A 20,458-nucleotide genomic window follows, 5' to 3' on the forward strand; every position below is an offset into this window, starting at 1 on the left:
AGCACTGAGGGTATACACTGGAGAATGTTGGTTCTAAAACCAGTTTCTCAGTGTTTTGGTTTTTTGTTTTTGTTTTTGTTTTTTTAAAACTTTTGCTGTAACACCACAGGTCAGACACCTCCAGGAAAACGCAGCACAGTGGGACACAGTGAGAGTTCTGGGGTCTGCTGGGATCTCACCGCAAGTCCGAGACGGGCGGTGGGACAAAGATCTCAAGGTTCCCTCTCTCCTGAAATATACAGTCTGTCCCTGCACGTTCCCAGTGAAACCACAGAGAAATTGTTGAGGACAAACACTTCAGCACATGAACTGCGTTGTCTCAAAGTAAGCTTCTCCCACCAACGCTTCCAGCTGTCTCCATCTGCGGGCTCCTGCCTTGTCTTAGTCCCACAGCTCTTACCTGGCATCAAAACTGCATGGCAGACACCGTCTTATTTCTTATTTATGCAGAGTCTGACTCCTGCCCTGTGTTAATTAACCTGTGGCATCAGCAGAAGTCCATGATAGGGGATGACTGCTGTGCTGGGGGCTGGCTGAAGGCTCAAAGGGCCACACAGGCTGTGACCGGAGAGCAGAGTGGTAAATCCTGTACTGGGATTAGGCTAAAATTCTTGAGGAATAATATACTTTGGTCACCATTAGTGTCCTGCACACCTCTGGTTTTAAAAAAAAAAAAAAAAGTAAAAGGGGGCGAGGAGAGGCAGGCTAAAAAAGGAATGTTTTGTTGCTACCTTTAAGCTCTGGTATGATGGCTCAGCTTTCAATCTCTTCTGTGAGAATAACCTCAGAAAAAGAGAAAAACACTGTAAAAACGAATTGGACAATGTGTGTATCGCCTGTTACACAAAGGGCTATTATTTCTCACCGCATGTGTACTTACCATTAGAAAAGTTTTAAGGATAATACAAAAACTGAGATGACAGCTGCCAAAGGCATTTTAAGATTAACTAGCATAATTGCACTTCCAGATGGAGGGAAGTTCAGAAACAACTTGATATTTTCTGACCTTAGGGTGGTGGAAGGTGATGTGTTCAGTCTCTGGGAGAAGCATTTACTTCTTCGTTCAGTAACTGTACCTTTATTCCTTCCCCACTTGCCGGTTTATTGCCGCAGCAGTGGCATTGGCGCGGCATCTGGAGGGAGCTGTTTGTCTGTTTTGTGAAGATAAGGTTGCATTGTGGCGGATGCCGAGCAAGGGCAGGGGAATTGAGACAAGGGAATGGGGCATCAAGGCAGCAGGTACAAATAAAGTGAGATGAGCACAAGCACCTGCTTCTCAAATGACTCCCCGTGTTTGCAAACTGATTAAAAGCTGAGCTTTTTTTTTTTTTTTTTTATTGAGGTGAGGAACAGGGCAAAGTGGGACACCACTAAAGGCGATAAGGAGGACTGCCTTTTTGGATAGTTAGGAGTTTAGATATGATTATTCTTTTGGGAGAAGCTTCTTTGGCCATTGTGGGAACGCGAAGGCTGATTCTCAAAAAAACCTTCTGTGTTGCCTGTTTTTTCTGCTCTTCATTTCCATAGAAAGCCCATGTGTCCCCTTGACATATAGTTATACATCTTGCTTACAAGTGACCTGCTTTTAAGGACACAGTACACCAAAGTCTTTGATCAGTTCTGTGTGATCAACCCCCAAAATTAAATTCTTTCATTGCCACTTAGCATCAGATATTAAGTCATTTTACAAGAGAAGTGGTTGCTCAGACATTCTCTCTGTTGTTCCACGATTGTGTCAATATATGTGAGAGCAGAGCACAGATGAAGCAGTGCCGGTACCTCAACATCCTCCGTGCGTTTATTCCGCCCTGCCTTTTGCCTCCCCAAGAGCAAAAAGCTTCTGTCTTGCAGCTGTTCACCAGCATCGTGCATCAGGTACCACGGGTGAACAGATGCAGGCACAGGGAGCGGTGTGAGCCCAGGGCTACTCACACAGCAGCACGGGTCAGGCTGTGCCGCCCTTCGCCCAACGGCCGTGCTTCCCTCAAAACAAGTTGCCAGTGCAGAGCATGTGCTCACCTAAGAGATGCTGCGGTCCCTCCTTTTAGGTCAGGGCTGCAGCAATCCCTGGCTTTTGCATTTAAAGGTAAACCAGTATTTACCTCCCTGTTACGGTGCACATAACTCCTACTGAGACAAATATCTCTTCTGCAGTTTAGAGAGAAGTATAATTTGTGGAAATCCTGCTGCATTTTTTTAAGTTATAATTGGCATATATCAGTGCCCCAGTTATCTGCAAATATAATTAGTTAGGATTTAAAGGGTTCTGCACTCATTAGGCCTGGACCTCTGGTAGTCAGAGAAATACTGTAGAGAATATACATTCATGTACATGGCTCCTAAATGGTATACATTTGTCATCTGTAAGAGTATTGCGGAAACTGCTCTGCTGACAAGACTTCCTGGTCTGTTCTCTGTATCGCATGGTCAAAAGGGAGTGTGCCTTTGGATGTTCTCAGATAACCAGGGAGCAGAAACATAGAGATCTAATTAGACTACAATAATTAACCATCAAAAATAGAAGATTCCTTATTATAGCATTGGAAAAATTATATATTTAAAGAATGAAGCCAACCCCTCTATTCTTCCATTTTTTAAATATTGGTTTTGGTTTGTTTTCAAAGTATTATGACTGATTATACAACGTTAAGCAATGCTGAAGGCAAAAGGCTTTGAAAAAACACAGGAACTCTTTGAGCTTCCTCCAGGCGTTGCAGGATATTAGGCCATAGAAGCATAATGGCAGTCTTTGAAAGGGGTACACGTTTATAAATATCACTTTTTTTGAATAATATTCTGGATAAATTTTTAAAGTCTATTTATCATTATTTTAGACTTTGTATGAGCAGCAATAAAATGCAATCACGTTTTGTTCTAACACTTAGACACCTTGACTATTAAATCAGGTAACAGAAACAAATGTTACGAAGGTATAATTTTGAGCTGATATTAACCTTTTCTGCTAAGGCAAATCCATTTTATTCTGAGTTGCGTGGTCTTTTTGTGACCTTGCAATTGCAAGGGTTTTGATGAATGAAGCACAGGCACCCTTGGATTGAAACCTAAACTACAAAATTTTGGTGTGCGGTGGATTTCAGCATCACCTCTGGCCGCTGTGAAGTGTGCCACTCCTAAAGACGCTGTGATTCTTTAAGAAACTTAACAGTATTAGGCGATCTGGTCATCTGAAGGATATTGCCTAAAGCATTAGTAACAATGGAAATTGTGAATTTAAGAAAAACCTTTGCACTGGTCTTGCGCTGTATTCCGATTTTGATTTTATGATGCAGATGCATACCTTTATAGTTATGCGGTGGAGATATTTAATCACAAACTACACTGTTATTTTCAAAGATTAAAGAGGTTTCTCAATCCTTTACAAAGGACCTTTGAAAAAAGGCATCAATGAATTTTATGAATAGCAAATATGTGAATCTATAACACGTTTCTAAAAATTACAATACCATTATAGTATTGGTAGCTTTTAACAAAGCATAAGAGAAATCTGAAGACTATTTTAACGTCATTTTATTCTTCAATTAAAATATTCATGATTACCTTTCATTATTTCAAGTCCCTGATCATTATGAAAAATGCAAATTATTTCAATTCACTTATTCTAATTTCACATAGAAAGGAAAAAGTATTGAATTCTACTGTGTACCGAGTGACCACAGACAATTTTCATAGGAGTGTAGCCCCAGCCAGGATTCTAAATTTGGCTTCAGCGTTTTAATTAAAATGTGCAGACTATCCTCCACAACAAAATGACAGGGGCCAGAATCCTAGTGCATGGCTCATCATGAAAATGAGAATTGTTATGATGGTGTTCCACATTTTATAGGGTGTGCGTTTATTCCATTATAATACAACCCTCACAAATCTACACCTCATCCTTATGAAGTCTTATGTACTGTATCATGTGGATGAAAAAAAGAAAAAAAAAAGGAAAAATCTTAGATTTCATTCCCTAGGCGTTCTCATTGCTCTTAGAGAAATGCTAGTAAATGACACTCAAGAATCTCATTAATAAGTAGGACTGGTAGGACTGTTAAAGCTTTTTTTTTTTTTTTTTTGACTACTGATATTCACTGCTGATTTGCTCACTGCAAATGGCTTCTGCTTTCTGCAGTTATGACCGTTGCTCAGTCACTTATTTTCAATTTTCATTCTTTCCAGCTCTCTTCTACCCACCCCATCCCTCCACCACTAAGATTATTCTTTTCCTCTGCCTTTCGAGGACTTCTCCTTACTAGCACAGTCCTGGCCTTCCTACCCTCCAAACAGACACCTCTGACTCCACTGATCTGCTTCTTCCCACTCGTTTCTCTTAATTTTACTCCTGTGCTTTCTCTTTCTTCTGCAGGAGAAGCAGAATGGTTCCTTGCCTACCCATAGCACATCCCTTAGACACCACCAGGAGCTGATCCTGTGCTGAGCACACCATAACAGGGTTGATGCAGTGAACACTTACTCATGTCCATCAACAGAGCAGTTTGCTGAGGTCTTTTGAGAAGGAGAAAGCTTTCAGAGGGGTATCTGCAGTTTTCTCTTCTACCACTGTCTCTCTCCTGGAAACATTAAACTACATGAAATATCAAGGAGGAAAAAGGTAGTTGTTTTGTGCATTTTTCCTACTTATAATATCTGAGTATCTCTAGGTGTTTGCTACTCTTGTTTTGTTGGGTATTTTTTTTTGTTGCGGGTTTTTTTTTCTTTCTTTTTTTTTTTTTTATAACATCTTTGTACAGTCTATTATTTATTTACTGGAAAATTAAGGGGGAAAAGAGTAACAGACTTCAGGTAAGCTGCTCAGCAATAAGAAAAGATTCACAATCTGTTCTCTAATGACCTGCAGTCAGTAAGAGTTTTACATTACAGCCCAGCATGACAGCATGACATATCACCGTACGACTGGCAGTGTCTGCTTTGGGCACCATTGGGCAACATGAATGAATCAGAGGAGCACACCATATACCCTGCAAACTGTTGTGCAAAAATTCAGGGTTTACAATTTCCTCTCCTGAGAAGAGATAGTTTACTGGCTGAAGCTGTGCTAAATTATGGAAGAGAAAATCAAGTGCTATAATTGTGGGTGTTTATCACAGTTACAGTTTTTTTCTATTCATAGAAGTTTGATCTGAACAGGGTAAATCTGTGCCCGCAATACAAATGAGATCATCTGCAAACAAAGTAAATGGAAGAGACACTTTTTATGGCTTTGTTTCATAATTCTTCTGTTTGAGGAACTAGTCTTTGGTTTATGCTTTTCTCATATACTTTCATGGTAAAGCAAACGCAGTGTATAATAACTCTTCAATTAAAACAGGTTTTGTTTGAGTAGGAAATTAAGATAGAAAAACTTGACTGACCCCTAGTTGTGCTGGTAGATTTGTAAAACAGGTAGGGAAAACACTAAAGGGTGGTTAAGTCCAATTAATGTCTGTGATGGAATTCCGTCAATAATAGCATGAGTCGTCCCTGCAGTTTGTTTAATATTTTTTTTCACACTAGGACAACAAAACTTCTTCCCAGCAAGACCCAACACCTTTACACCGCCTGAATAGCATCCCTTTCAAAGAGCTGGACCTTTCCATCAGTATGTTCCCCAGTGAGGGACAGTCTTAAGTGGGAGAGAGCTGATGTATTAACCCCTGCTCAGTCAGCTGTGTACTGACTTGTGAAGGAATAAGCTATATGTCAAAACCATGAATATCTGGGAAAGGATTGTGCTAAAGCGTGATGTACATAAGCTATATTCCACTGAAAGATGATGCAAGGGTCAGTCAGCTTCTTCTGGGAATGGGGAATCTGTAATGAGAGCTATTGAATACTATTAGAGCTCTTTCCCAGGTCCTGATGCCACCTAGAAAGCAGCTTAGTATGCAATGGCAGCTGGAAAAAAGCTGGTGGAATGCATGTAACATCACTTCCTCATCTCTCCAAGTCCCTTACTCTTTCCCTTCTTTTCCCCTACCCAGAACATAAGTAGCATCATTTATAACTATTTATGCAAGCTGGGTCTTCTGGGATTGGGAAAACAGATCTTAGCTGAGTAGAAACTTGCTAAGCCTTCAAGAGGAAACACGGCATGTGCTCTGTTTCTTAACAAAGCTAGTTTCCTCAGTTTAGGGTAAATGAACACAAGCAAGAGACTCTTTCAAAACTTCTTTTGTTTTGTAGCAGCTTGAACCCAAAAAGATGTTGCTGGACTGCCTATGGTTTATTTGTCTGGCCCCTGAACTGGAGCTTGCTGGCCACAATTGACCTACATTAAGGAGGGATAGGTGTTTCACCACGATGCCCAAAACAGTGAGGATGCTGGGGACCAGCAAGAAACTGGGAGAGCATCACAAGTCCCATCGGTGCCTGCCACAGGGCTCTGTCAAAGCCCTGTGTCCAGTCAGGGCCCTTGAAACCCCTCCCAGAGAATCAGCATTTAGAAAAACTCTTTGAAACAACCCAGCAGTGCAGTTCTCTTTTTAAGAAGATGACTGCCCAGAAAAGCAGGAGGTGATAATAGCTGGGCCACAGATGAGAAAGCAATAAAAGTTTCGTGGGACCAGAGAGAGATGAAAACAGAGCACGACTCTGATTGCTAGGCAGCATTGTGAATGGGAGATGGCAGCCCTTGATTTTCTGAACCTTGCTCTCTGCCCTGTTTGTGCATTTATGTTGGCTCCATTATCATTTGGGTATGTCATTATTTTGCTGTCGCCTGTAAAACTGACTAGCCTATACGTGAAGACAGGTTTACCTACTGGATTTCAGTTGTCTCTGAGATTTCCAAATGAGAAGGTTGCCTCTTTCCTCTCAGTCCATCACGAAAAAATATGCAGCTGTTTGTGCCTTAGGTTTAGGAGAGCAGTCATGGGAAGAGTGCACATCTGCCTCCTCTCTGCCCTTTCCCACCCAAGGAGCTGCTGTCTGGTCTGCTTGGGCTGATTCTCATTGGCATGACTTTAACCTAAGATGACCTCTGCTGTCTATGGGAAACTCCAGCGCTGTGTTTTTTTTTGTTTGTTTTCACAGATGGTAAACATCGAAAGAGTTTCATTCTGTAATTTTGAAATAACTTGTATCCTTGGTTGTGGGTTAGTCAGTCATATTTTCTTCTTCTCACTTTTGTATTATCTGTTACAATGCCTGTTTAAGAATGTTAGAGGAGGAACTGATTAGCAGAAGCTTCATTGTAAAATGAGGAAGACTTGCTGCTTAGTCTAGTAGAATGTGAGCCTAAAACGCTTTTCTCTAAGTTTGAAGAAAAATGCCTTTCATACACACAAGGAAACTTTAACTTACTCGTTTTTCTTCGCTGCAGAACATCCCTCACTGATTGACCCATGCTGCTACACTTTTGTCAGAAATCATAGCCAGAGTGGGAACACCGAACTGTGATATACAGCTCTATTCAAATCACACTCTCTTTTCTACCTCTGAGGAGCTTGCTTGTTATGGAGACTTGGGAGTTATAAATAGGACAACATATAACAAGCTTTATTGCAAAGATATGCCAGAAAATATTTTCTCTGTGGGGAGAGAATCTTTTAAAAGAGCCTTTCAATTTTCCTGCTTCCGTACATACTTCTGCTATTCCCTGTCCTGAGTATCCAAAGACTCAACCAGGGCGGTAGGACTTAACTTTTCAGAACTTGTTGCTTCTTTCCCCTGCTTTGCCGCAGAACATAATGCAGCATTCCAGTTTGTTCACCTGCAGAATAAGGAATTTCTGTTAACCTAGATTATAATTTGAGGATCTGTGCAGAGCCAGCATGAGATAGCATTACCAAACAGGATAAGGGCTCTCTCTGTCAGTGTAAAACATCTTTGAAGGTGTTTGAAGCTTCATCATATCAGAAGCAGAGGAGAAAACTAGTTGTGACTTGGAGTTAGATTCCTTAACCTATCTTTCTTCCTTCTCCACACATCCAATGTGAGGATTATGGAAGGCAAAAGCATCCCCCTGTTCTGCAGTCCTCGTTTTCCCTGCTGTGACTGGTACCACAGTCTGAGCTGCAGAGGAGAAAGCGGGGAAGAGAAAGATGGTCTTGGTGCCCCTGTGAGGATGAAGGCTGCTTAGGGCTCGGCGATGGAGCACGGGTGCAGTAGTTATCTGGAAAAGCTGAACAATCACAGCGAACTTGGACACAAACCAGCTACCCTGCATATGTAGCCCACCCTAAGGTATGTGGCAATCGTTCTGCACAAGAACATTGCGATTAGCTTTCTGGACAGCTTTCATAGCTGATGGAGAGTGAGAGGGGCACCAAAGACCTGCATTCTGGTCCTGACATTGCTGCTGGCTGGCTGAGTGATCCTGAACTTGTCAATTCATGTCTCTGGGGCAGTTTTCCCCTCACTCTGTGGTTTTTTGTCGTTGTGAATCTTGACAGGAAGGACAGCCCCTTGCTGTGTATTGGCATCATGTCAGTCTTAACTCCTGTCTTACCTGCGGTGTCCCAGTGCTTCTCTAATCTCATAATTCCTCATATTTATAGTGATAGCACTACTGTTGAATGCAAATCTGTATCATTATATTACCACTAATAGATAATTCACACTGTTTTTTCCAAGTTCCTGAAATTTTTTGTGTGAAGCAGTAAATAGGAGCAGGGAAGTTCTGAAAGTACCCTAGATCGTCTGGAGATGTGAAGTAAGTAAACATAAATCATGGAACAATAAAATCTTAATTTTTAATGCTTTTCCTTTTCCTGCTTTTGTGATGGATTTTATTCTTTCCCCTTAAAGTTCTAGCGGCAGTTGGCTGTTACATACAGCCTCCATTAGGAGAACATATTTTGTTGCTATAGCAATTCTTTCTCACTGATATTTTATTGCACTTAGATGCTGCTGGGGGGAAAAGAAAAAAAAAGGCAAAACCAAAACCCAACAAAAAAAGCATCACTGACCTCCTCACAAACGGTCAGCCTCCCTGATCTCTTATTTCTGAGCAATTTTTAACTATATCTCACAGCAATCTATATTCTGGTAAACACTTTGCACTAGGCACTATCTAGAAAGGTTTATCATTGCTCTATAAGTGGCATACTGCACACAGCAGGACATGGTGCAGCACAGTGTCTGACATAGCAGATATAGATTACTGTTAAGATAAATTCATCCTTTTTGATCTGAACGTTTCACCAGCTCCAATTTGAAGTCTTGATATCACCCTGTCAACCGAAGGGAATGTTTTTGAGCAAGGGAAGAGTTATCAAAGGTTTCCTCAAAGTTCCTTTTAGAATGGTTTCTACAAGAGCAAAGATATATATTTATTGGGGGTGAATGTAGTCCTCGTCAGAAGTGCCAGACTAAAATCCCCGTAGACATAAGGCCTCTGTTCAGCATCAGATACTGAACAGAAGCTTCAAGTTTTTTCTACTCTGTCAAAACCAGATGCCTAAACCTTCAACTAATTAGGCAAGAAAAGGTCATTAATTCTGTCTTCTGCTGACTGCAGGCGGCTGTGCTGTCCCACCCAGGACGCCAGCAGCATCCTCCTGGGAGTAACCGTTTGTGTGGGACCAGGGCCGCCTCCATTCCCCAGGCCACGTAACCCCGTCTGGGAACTGGAGAGAGGGCAGCTCCGTGGGAGGGAAATGGACAGAAGCTAAGCACAGCTGTCTTCTTCCACCTCCCCCAGTCACGAAGGTAGCATCATTCTCGTTAGAATCATGCCTTTCTCACTGCCTAGAAATAGTTGTTTCCGTCATGTTGGGGCACAAGGCCAGCACATCCCCTCTCCCAAGGGAAGGGGAGAACACAAGGTGAGCGGCGGTGGGAAAGACCCTTCCCCTGCCCTTAGCTGCCCCAGTGGGCAAAGCAAATGGGGTGAGAGGGAGCAGAAGCTCTGACTCCACATGTAGAGCACTGTCCTCAGCCTCGCCAGGTACTGGAGACTCCCGCTTCCAGATAGCGGTGTTCAGAGCAGCACGAAAGGGTGGCTGCACCCAGCAGCATCTGCATGCCTGTTCCTGGGCCAGGCATGCAGGAGCATGCAGGTTTCTCCTTCTTTCAGGGCTCCCTGTCTTACTCTGAGGCTCGACTGGAGCTGACCAGGGCCTGCTCCTTCCCCCCCTCTGCATTGCTGCTGGGAAACATTTCCACCAGCAAGGCCAGGAGAGCGAGCGTAGCTCTCATCAGCACCAGCACCGCCTCTCGCCTCCTCCTCTGCACCTGCGTCGCAGCTCGTCACGGAGACACGGATGAAAAAAAGAGCTATTTCACAGTCCGATGACTGTGAGACTTTGTGTAGCCGGAGGGCGAGGCGTGAGGGCGTGATGGAGGAAAGCAGCACACAAGGTCGAGGGCTGCAAGACCAAAAGGCAAGGAGGAAAGCCGGGAGGGACAGGCATTGCTGCCTACCTCACGCCGTGCTCTCGCTGCACGCAGTTTTGCCTCGCCAGGAACCTGCTGTGCATCGCGCAGCAGAGTCTGGGTACAGACTAGAGTGTTCGGGGGGGATCGGGGGCAAAAGCAGTAGGTGCCCGTGACAACAGCGTGGAGGGAATTGAGGGACTTTGGCAGGCGTTGAAATGGAGCCCTTGGTGTTGGCGTTGCCGCCTCCGTGGTGAGCATCATCGGGCTTTTGGAAATGGGCTAGGACCTACTGATTTATTGCATGGGGAGCAACTTGTAAACATCAGACAGCAAACCAAAACTAACCACATGGCTTGCAGCTTGGGTAGGTTTGAATCATCTGTCTGCATGTGAGCGGTTGTCATTAGCCAGGTCCATTATATCAAAGCGTTCAAATTCCACATTCCATTTTCAGCCTCAGGTTATAATTGTCTTCATTTTGTCAATGTACATATATATACAAGAGCAGAATTTGTGAATAGTCCCAACTCAATTTACTTACTGTTTACAGCCCAGATAGGTGTGTGTTGCATCATTATCACAACAAAGCCCTTATTATTTAGGTGCTTACAATTTTGGCAAATACATACAGGCTGAAATTTTGCATGCTTGGACTCAGTCCATAGGCAGAGATTTGGAAGCTGAAAGTAAAACGCATTCAACGATCTTGGAATTGTGTGTACTTCAATGACATATATTCCCCCCAAAACACAGCATGTTGTTGTTTATCCTTGTAGTAACATAAAAATGGGTGAGCTGAGTCATTTAAACTGTCTTGTTTTGTAAATCTTACGAAGATTTACAAATAGAACTAAAAACCGATGCAATTTTGAAATAAGCTGCTTGTCACACTAAAACAACACATCTTTTTCTACATCCCCCCCCCATACACAGGAGGCTGAGGTGTTTGACTCAATGGTTTAAAATATCTGGGCTTTTGCAAGATCCTATAAATTGATTTGAAATGGTTGCTGTCACCTTGCTAGCAGCCATACAGCTCCTAAGGAGACGCTTTCCCCAAGAAAAGAAGTGTCTTCGGTGTTGAGTTCCCTGTTGTAGGATCTTTTCTTTCCCAGCAGGCTTGGCTGGCGTTTACTGTTCAACAGAAGCTGGTCATTAAAGTCTTGAGGCGAAGGTTTTTTACTAAGCTGTGGCTTGCTCGATTTTTTTCCAGCTGGTAAAAGATTTTAACCCGTTACTTTATATTATTCATAAGGGTGGACGATCATGCTCTCCCATCAAAAAAGCCCTACCGAAGCTCGGAAACCAGCAGCCAAGGGTGTGCTTTCTGCTCACCAGCTCATGGTCGAAGGGAAGAGCAAGTGAGCGGAGCCCTGGAGAAGATGTCTGCTCCCACCACCCACTCCAGTTGGCTTTCACAAATATTTCTGCTCGCATAGCATGCTGCCCCTTGAGAGTTATCCAATTCCTCATGCAAAGTCAGTAAGTATAATTACTCCCGCTTTACAGACGGGTACTGCAACTTACCCAGGATAGAAGAGGAGGGGGGAATGTGAAGAACCAGGACTGAGATTTCAGCCCTCATTCGGGCTCTTTATTTCACAGCATTAACGTTGCTTTCCTGCTACACTCTCCAAAGAATTGCTGTTATTTTTTGGGTTTATTTTTTTGGCAGGTAAATTCTAACTGAAATCTGTAGGGAAAATTACCCACCACCACCACTTTAGATGGCAACCACATTAAATAAAAACACTGTCTACTAGGAAGGGCTGTCTACTATAATCTGCTGTGTAAGGATGATGAGAGTTGCGTTTCTTTGAGCAGCTGGGAAGCATAGACTTTTAAATTCCATTTTTTTCATTTACAAGTTTATTTACGTACCTCCTTAGAATTGCCAGAAACTTTCTTGTTGTGAATTTCCATGGGGGATTTCACTAAAAAAACCCAACAGTAGTTGCAAAGCCAACCCAAAAGCTCTGCTGTTTTCATTTCTTACATTTCTTGTCCAGCAGGGCAAGTTTTTTTCTTCATGTGCAATCTCATAAGAAACAATGTAACAGCATTTATGGGGCTGAGTACCGATTTTTTCACAATAATAAATGGAATAAATCAAAATCTGAAGAAGTAATAATAATTTCATAATGCAGAACTTAATAGCTGCCTCAGTGACTATATGTGTGGCTACCTGCCACAGTGGCTTTACAACTTAGTGATATAAACATCACAGAGTCTGTCAGAAAAATGTGATTTTGACAAGATTCATTGCTTTCGGTCATTATGCCTAAACTTGAGAACATGTACCTAAGCGGTTTGCACAAATCTCACTTTGGTCAAATATAACGAGCCGTTCTGCCTGAAACTGGGTGTCCAGCCAGCACTGTGGATGGGACTGGTGAAGCCACGCAACGAGGCATTTCAGTACGGTGCCCATTGCAGCTGCGAACAAAATGTGAGCGCGAGCTGCTGCTGCCATCCATCTGGCAGTGACGCTGCTGTATCCACAGCTGGGAGCCCTAGCTGCTGTCCCCTGCTTTGCCAACAGCCTCCAAGGTTGACTTTAGACAAGCAGTGATATCTCTGCTTTAGTTCACCACTTATAAAATGCATAATAGTGGTTGCCCACCTCCAGATGGGGGGTTTAAGTTCTCCGGTGAGGACCACAGGCATCGCTCATCTATGGTCAGTATTGTGCCGTCTAACTGGGTTTCTTCACTGCTGCTTCAGAGCAGGGAACCGCTCTAAAGTACACCCTTATCTCAAGGTTGTTCCACTCTGATTCTGTGTCAAGTGCAAGGATTTGTTAACAGTCAGGGGTGTTATCCCACACGCAAGTCCCCTGGCTTTGTTCACACCAAGAGAAAGTACCATCCTAGGAAACTTTCTGCTCGCAATCTGTCATCAGGTATGCTGTGGAAGGGGACGAAATGTGGCCCAGTGACCTTTGTGTGAAAAATACAACTAAGGTGAAGTTTGCCACGAGTTGGCTAAAAGGGACAAGTCAGAGTGTGCAAAGGAGCAATATAACTCGCAACAAGCACTAAGACAAAGCTCCTTAATAAATGCCACGCCACAGCTGCAAAACAGCAACAGCAAGTGCCCAGCTGCCAACGGGTTTCATGCTAGATAATGTAGAGGTGATAAACCAATCTTAATGCCTTAGTAATTAACAGTGAAGTATTTTTAACATGACAACTAACATTGAGCTATGACTACTGCTGTAGCGCTAACAGCTGAGCAGCTGTATCATTATCTGTGTCTTTTCCTGTGTAATCTTTTTAGTGTGAAATGTCTTTAGTTTTAGTTTGCTGGAAGAGCTGTGAAGGGGCAAAGGAGTCAGCGGATATAAAACATCCACTAGCTTACAGAACGCACACTTCCATTTATATGTGGTAGTGCAGTATGAACAATGGCCCGTTGTCAATTGCTTGAAGTAACTTATATGCTGCTGTTTTTCATGCTCTATTCCAGAAACAATAACTATATATCTCCAAACCCTGGCGCGTCCCTTTGTAGGAAAAGCAAGAAGAAACAACAGAAAGTGTTTCTTGTTATAGCACAGACCAGCCTGGTATAGCAGATATGTTGAGAGTGCTTTGAAATAATGCTTAAATAATATGAGGCTATGTTTACATCTTAGTACAGTCCCATCAAAAAATCTGTCTCTCTGTTCTGAACAAACTATTTCAGCTGAATATTTAGAAGGTAGCTCCTTAAAACCACATTTGCACTCTTAAGTCTTGTGAAGCAGCAAAGGCAAGTGGAAGGTGTAGTTTCAAATTTTGAAAGGATATACTAATTTAAACTGGATCCACTGCACTCAAATCATTACGTGTTAAACTTTCAGGTGCATCAACATGTGGAAATTCAGTGAACATCATGCAGTAACACACAGGGATGCGGTTCGTCCAGGCTACCGTTCATGTTGTCGGCGAGATGTATCTATCACATGCTGACATTACAAACCATCAGTTTCCATCAGAACGTAAATACCTGGTGCTGCAGCAACAGAGGGTCCAAATGGATTACGTTTCTCTGTTCCAATGTTTTTCTTGTTTTCTGGGGATTTGGAGCACAGTTTGTCTTGCTTTAATTTTTATGAGAGCTTTGGGGCTTTTTTCTTACTTGGCATAGTGAGGTACAGCAAGACTTCATTGATGATTACGCACCCTATGTTTTTTGAGAAAATATTGCAGAAAGAAAAATACTATATTATAAAGGCTTCCCTTTCTGCAGGTGTAGCACATAAACTGGGGTTCCCCAGACCCGTGCTCAGGGGCTCAGCTCAATCCATGTTTGTTGTCTGGGAGCTGCGAAAACTGATGCCCAGAAAATCTGTGATTTGACTTCCTCAGGACTGTGAATTATTTACCTGCGTAGTCACGACTTTGCATGGCATAAATATAGGCGTGGGAGGTCTCAAATTTCCCATACTCACCAAATGTAAGAGAGTAGGAGTTGGGTGAGATACTGGGTAGCTGAAAGAAGCTCCAACATCTGAGACGTTTAGAACCACTGATACAGCACAGTAGGACCTTTGCACCCCCATCCCCTGCAGTTCATCTATGACAGATGCCTGACCCCTCAATATTTTCTTTTTTAAATTACCTCCTCCGTTCTGGTCTCCTGGAAAACTCCTTTTCCAGTGATACTCAGGTGTCTGGTCATTATAATCTTCCCTAGCTCTTGCCCTAAAGAATATGTAAAAGGTGGAAGCGAAAGAGGGTCATCTTTTGCCGAGCAAAATGGGCTCGTCTTCCCTTTACACCTTTTTGATACCATGGGATTGAGAGGAACATAAAATGCATTTTGAATTGACTCTAATATCTGTTGTGAACTTTTCTGCTATAATAACCTTTTGAGAATTCCTTGTTTTGAACATGCTCCTTAGTTGTACAAAATACATCTTTGGATATAGATGATAAAATCCAGAAGCAATACTGGCGGTATTGAGATTCCTGAAGGCAAAAATAGGAGACAGTGAGAGAAGCGAGAAAGAAAATTGAGAGACGTTGGAGTGGTGCCTGTGAACATTTAGCTGGTCTGTAGCTGGGCCATGTATTGGAAAATATGCAGTTTGAGCAATCAGTATTCTACTTCAGGGGATGAAATGAAACTTTTGCTCTGAAACTAATGTGTGAAATTGTTTCCTTATGTCAAATCCCACTTAGCATGTAAATTAAAAAAAAAAAAAAAAAAAAAAGACATCTGCTTGCAGTGGTTTTCCTAGACTCTTTCTGTGACCGCTCTTCATTGCTACCACCAATGGAGAATTATTGTTGTGTCTCTGCTGGCCCTTTCATTGGAGATTACAGGTATACCTGCAGTAGTTGCCTGTTTTCTCATCCTGAAGACAAGAGGCAGAATATGGCCTTGCACTTGTGCAAATAAACTCACCTCACCTCTCCCCTCCCCTGGACAAGGACTTCCCATACCTGTCTGGGGACAGTCTCTCCCATAGACCAGGTGTGAGCTGGCTGACCCCAGCCAGGGATGGACCTCAGAAATGACTAGGTGAAGCCAAGTCTCTGGGTGCAGCACTGCTGGTACGTGCCTTTTGCTAGCCCAGCACCAGTCCTGAGTGGGCTGCTGTGTCCCAGCAACCCATTTCAGTGCACATCACCCAACACAACCAGAGACTGCTCTTGGTTCTGCTACTGGCTGATTGCGTCCATCTCAAGGAAGGCAGTAGTGAAGGAAGGTGGCTTTCTGCCACCTTTAGCTGCCTAAATCCTTTGCTGATTGCCAAACAGATGAACTGTATTGGGTTTTGTCAGAGAAGCTAAATTTTCAACAGCAGCAATCCAATTTGGCTACCATAGTTTTCAGGCACTGCCTTGAGATATCAGAGGCTTTAGTTCAGTGGGCAGTTACTGATATAGTTGTGGTTGTTCTGGAGGTGATCAGTGCCTACGAACATCAGGGCCAAGCTGCCTTAGATGTGACACCAAAGAGCTGAGACAACAGAAATGAGAAGTAATACTTAAAATCTGGGTCTAATTAATTTTCATGAAAGCAAAGCTTTTTGTAGAGGTACAATATACTTTGCACACTCTTGATAATATTTTTGAACGTGACCTACATTTTCTGTCAAGTTTTTGTACCTGGTGCTTCCTCTTTGTTTTGTGTTATCAATGTGTGCCTGAGAAAACGTTCCTTATCTTTGGAATTCCTATAGCAGCATGATACGTACAGAGACAGAAGCTGATTGTAAAAAGCCTAGCCTTGCAGTTAGTCAATGCAAAACAAATCCCGCCTAGAATTGCTGTCTCACATCCTTTGCGTCCGTTGTTAGCAATTCGCGTGTCATTTTTGTAAAAGCCAGCCCTGCAGTAGAGGACAGCACTGACAGGTAGGGCTCCTGTCCTGATAATTTGTTGTCTTGATGCCCTGCGTGACCAGCTGGAAACAATATCCAATATTCAGTGCTAAGATGGGCTCTTGCTGAGCTCACTGCAAACTTGAGGGGAAGCTCACCAGGATCACTTAGCTGCTTGCTGGTTTGCAATTTGGGTTTGTTTTTTTTTTTTTTTTTGGTTAAAAGCAAAACAAAAAACACAGGAATCCCAGTAACAAATGTTTCCCTAGATTCAGCAGGTTTGCCAGTGTGATGAGCTTAATTAAAATTAACAGAGCATTTTAATTATGTTGTAGTCTTTCTCTCTAATGGGTTGCCCTTGCAACCTGCCTTAAACGAAGCTGTGTGGTGCATTTTGGAGACCAATTTGTGCTGGCCTGCAGATGATGGTGCAGGTCTATCAAATGGGTGTTTGACCCACCGCTGCGAGCGGGAGAAGGGGGAGAGAGCTATTGCCCACCGTTGTCGCCCTTGTAGAGGGCAAGCCATCTCCCAGAAGCAATACAATACCATCTCTGTACGGGGTCAGCAGAAAGCTAGAGATACTATTGAGTCTGCCTGCTTTGACCAAGCTGCTGAAGAACCCTAAGCTTCCCTTCTCCATTACTGTGCCCTCCAGGGAGGAACTGCTTTGGTCTTCAAGGGGTGCAGGTTATTCCCCTGAGCACTTTGCCCAGATAACGACAGTGCTCAGACGCCTTTTGTCCAGAGCTGCCATACAGACTTTGAACTGGATGTGCTCTCATCGCCTCAGAGAGGTACGTGCATGTGAATGAATTTAGCCCAACAACATGGCCATGATAGTGATGTATTTATTCCACTTCACGAGCCAGCCAATTAATGCATAAAGTATCTGTGGCTTCCACCAAGCCAGTGCTGAACCTGATACCCTGGGATGTGCTCTGCCTTCTTCATCTCCTCTTCTTGAGCACCCCAGCAGGCTCAGCTTTCCATCCTTTCTTTTTCTTGCCCGTAGCTTGGCTCGTGCCTCTAAGTCAGGCTGACTCTGGTGACTGACAAAGAGTTGCAGATGCTTGTTGACATTAGGTGTCACGCTGTGACCGGAGCTGTGCAAAATAGGTCCTGCTACAGTCGTTTGACAGCCGCAGTGAATCTTGCTGTCAGTTTGCTGGGTCGTGTGCCGTGTCCTAGCGTAGGCCTCGGTGCTGGGAAGAATCCCCTTGCTCTCGATAATCCTGTCACTGGATTTGCGGAGCACGTGGGTAGATGCCATCGGAGCTGTTACTCAGCTCCCTGGTGAACCAGGGGGTTAATATGAGGTTTCTGAGGACAGACTCTACCTCCTGAGTGGATGAAGGGAGAGCCAGGGGGATTTACCTCTGTGTCACCTAATCTTAACGCTAAGTGTTAAAGTAAAGGTAAAAGGGCTCGACGGATTATCCCGCTCCTGTATTTTGCTTTCAGTGTAAGTTCTGAGTGTTATTCTGTTGACAAGATAAAAAGCAAACGCTTTGAAATGCCTTCTCACATCTGCCTTTCACTCGGCCTCCTCCTGTCGCACCCAGCGAGGTGAGCGGTGCCATCACCGAGGGCTGGAAGTCCTGCCCGGGTAACTGCGGTCCCACGCAGGGCTCCTGCCACGGGAAGCTCTAGCTCTTCCCCGGGGGAGGGGGATACCAAACCAGTCAAAGAGAAACACCAGGTTGCAATCAAACTAATCCCCTTAAACAAAGCATTAGTAGAACTGATTGCCATCACCTGCCTGATGGCCTTCCCAGGAGGCACCTCTGGGTTCTTTAAATTCCTCGGGGGAGGGCAGGAAGTTGGTCTTCTGGTCAAAAGCACCTCTTTTGTTTTTCTTTCCGTGGAGATGCTTCTTCGTGCCTGCAGGCTCCTGTACTTCTGAGGTAGGTGCGAAGTCGGGAGTAGCTCTCCTGTTACCAAAATGCAGAGAGCTTCTTTGGTCTCCTGGGAGCTGCTGTCTGGCGGTTTGCTTAGCAGCCTGCTGCGTGCTGCTGTAGGAGTTACTGCGGTTTGTGAGTTCACTTTCAAAGCGGGGGTTTCTTTTTGTTGTGTTTGGTCCCGAGATGTTAATTTACAGTGAAAGGATTTAATTGTGTGTCTGGAGACCGTGTACTTGCTCTTAACGAAAGTGCACGGTTGTAACTTTCTACTGCTCCATCTTTAAGGAGCTCAGATTTGTGAGATAGTGCTGTGCTTGCCCCAGCGTGTCCCTGTGCTCTACCCGCCCTGTTACGCTTGGTTTGGGACTGTGATGGGTTATCAGACAGTAGAGACCATAAATGCTGTGAGGACAGTATGGCCTTTTTAAAGGCTCTCTTTACAGAGCCTCAGCTGTGTACCCCAAAGCCTCAGCTAAAGTATTTATGTTCTCCTAAAATAACAAAACATGAGGCCAAACAGGCTGAGCTGTGGGGTTTTTTTTGTTGTTGTTTGTTGGTTTTTTGGTTTGGTGTGGTTTTTTTTTTTTTTTTTTTTTTTTTGTGACTAGGTCATTGCATGGAGTCTAAAGAACAGCTTGTCCGAAATCTGTGATGAACGGAGCGCAGAGGGGATTGTAGGCAAGGTGTGGAAAAAGGGATAGTGGTGCCTGGTAGGAGGTGAGGGGTGTGTGTGTGTGTGTGGGGGGGGGTCCTCCTTTCCTCCGTAGTCCCAGGGTTTGTGCTCCTGTGCCCGCACCCAAGTTAGCGGGGATGGGGCCCGTCCTGGGAACAATATCACTGTTGTGGATTAAAAAGCGATGATGTTTGGATTTGTTTTTTTTTTTTTTGGGGGGGGTTCCCCCAAGTCCACGGGGCTCTCTTCTGAACCTGCTGCAGTAGTGCAGCTGAAGGAATCATAAAAACCAGAGGGGAGGGAGGGGGAGAAGAGTAGGGATGTCTTAAATTGTCTTTCCTGCTAGGAAAAAGGTAAAGTTATGCTGTATGGTGAGTGACTTATCAAGGTGGAAGTAATATATTGAGTTGAGAATCTCTACAATAGCAGAAGATGGGGGTTTTTTTGGTGCTTGGTTGGTGTGGGGTTTTGCCAGAAAATAGCCCAGATAGGCACTTTATTGCAACTGCAGTGTACTATATGTCCTACAGTTCAAATATTGTGGTGTTTACAGCGTGGAAAGGTTGACTACAATAACAATGTAGCCTGACATAAACCTACAGGAACCTTATTGAACACAAAGAGGTTGCAGAGTGGGTCATCAGCACTTAATTTTATACTGCTAGCAAATAACTCTACTTTCCTAATGAAATGAAGAAAGCTGGTATTATTTAGGCTCTGAATAACTTTAATATTAAGGTATATACCTTATGGAGTAGGAGTTTCAAGAAAAAGTTGATGTTGGCTACAGCTGTACTACTCTTTTGACTTCCTTTGTTCAAAATTAACTCTTAAAAGATTCACTAATGTGCAAATAGAGCTGTGTTAAAATACCTCTAAGTACATGCTTTTTGAAAGAAATTTTGCCCTCAGCCACAGGATTATTTTTTCTGCCCTTCCCCTATTTTTTTGTTTGTGATTTATTACAAAATTCATGAAATGCCTTCAGTAAGTTAGTGAAGCAAAACGGGACAGCAAATTAGGCCTTAAACTACATTGACAAGAGTATTTCCTTGAAAAAGACTATTGTGGGATTTCTTGCTGAAGGCAAAATAGAGGATGGAATTTGAATCCGATATCTAGATTTCTCGAAAGTCCTATAGGCAAAACGCAGATCTGTAATTCGATTTGGCTAGTAAGGTGTTTGCATGTGTGTTATTTTGCCTGGCAGGTACCTGGTTTGGAGCCTCACTTACACTACAGAGG

Source organism: Vanellus vanellus, assembly GCF_965231255.1.
Source record: "Vanellus vanellus genome assembly, chromosome: 3".
NCBI classification, from domain to species: domain Eukaryota; kingdom Metazoa; phylum Chordata; class Aves; order Charadriiformes; family Charadriidae; genus Vanellus; species Vanellus vanellus.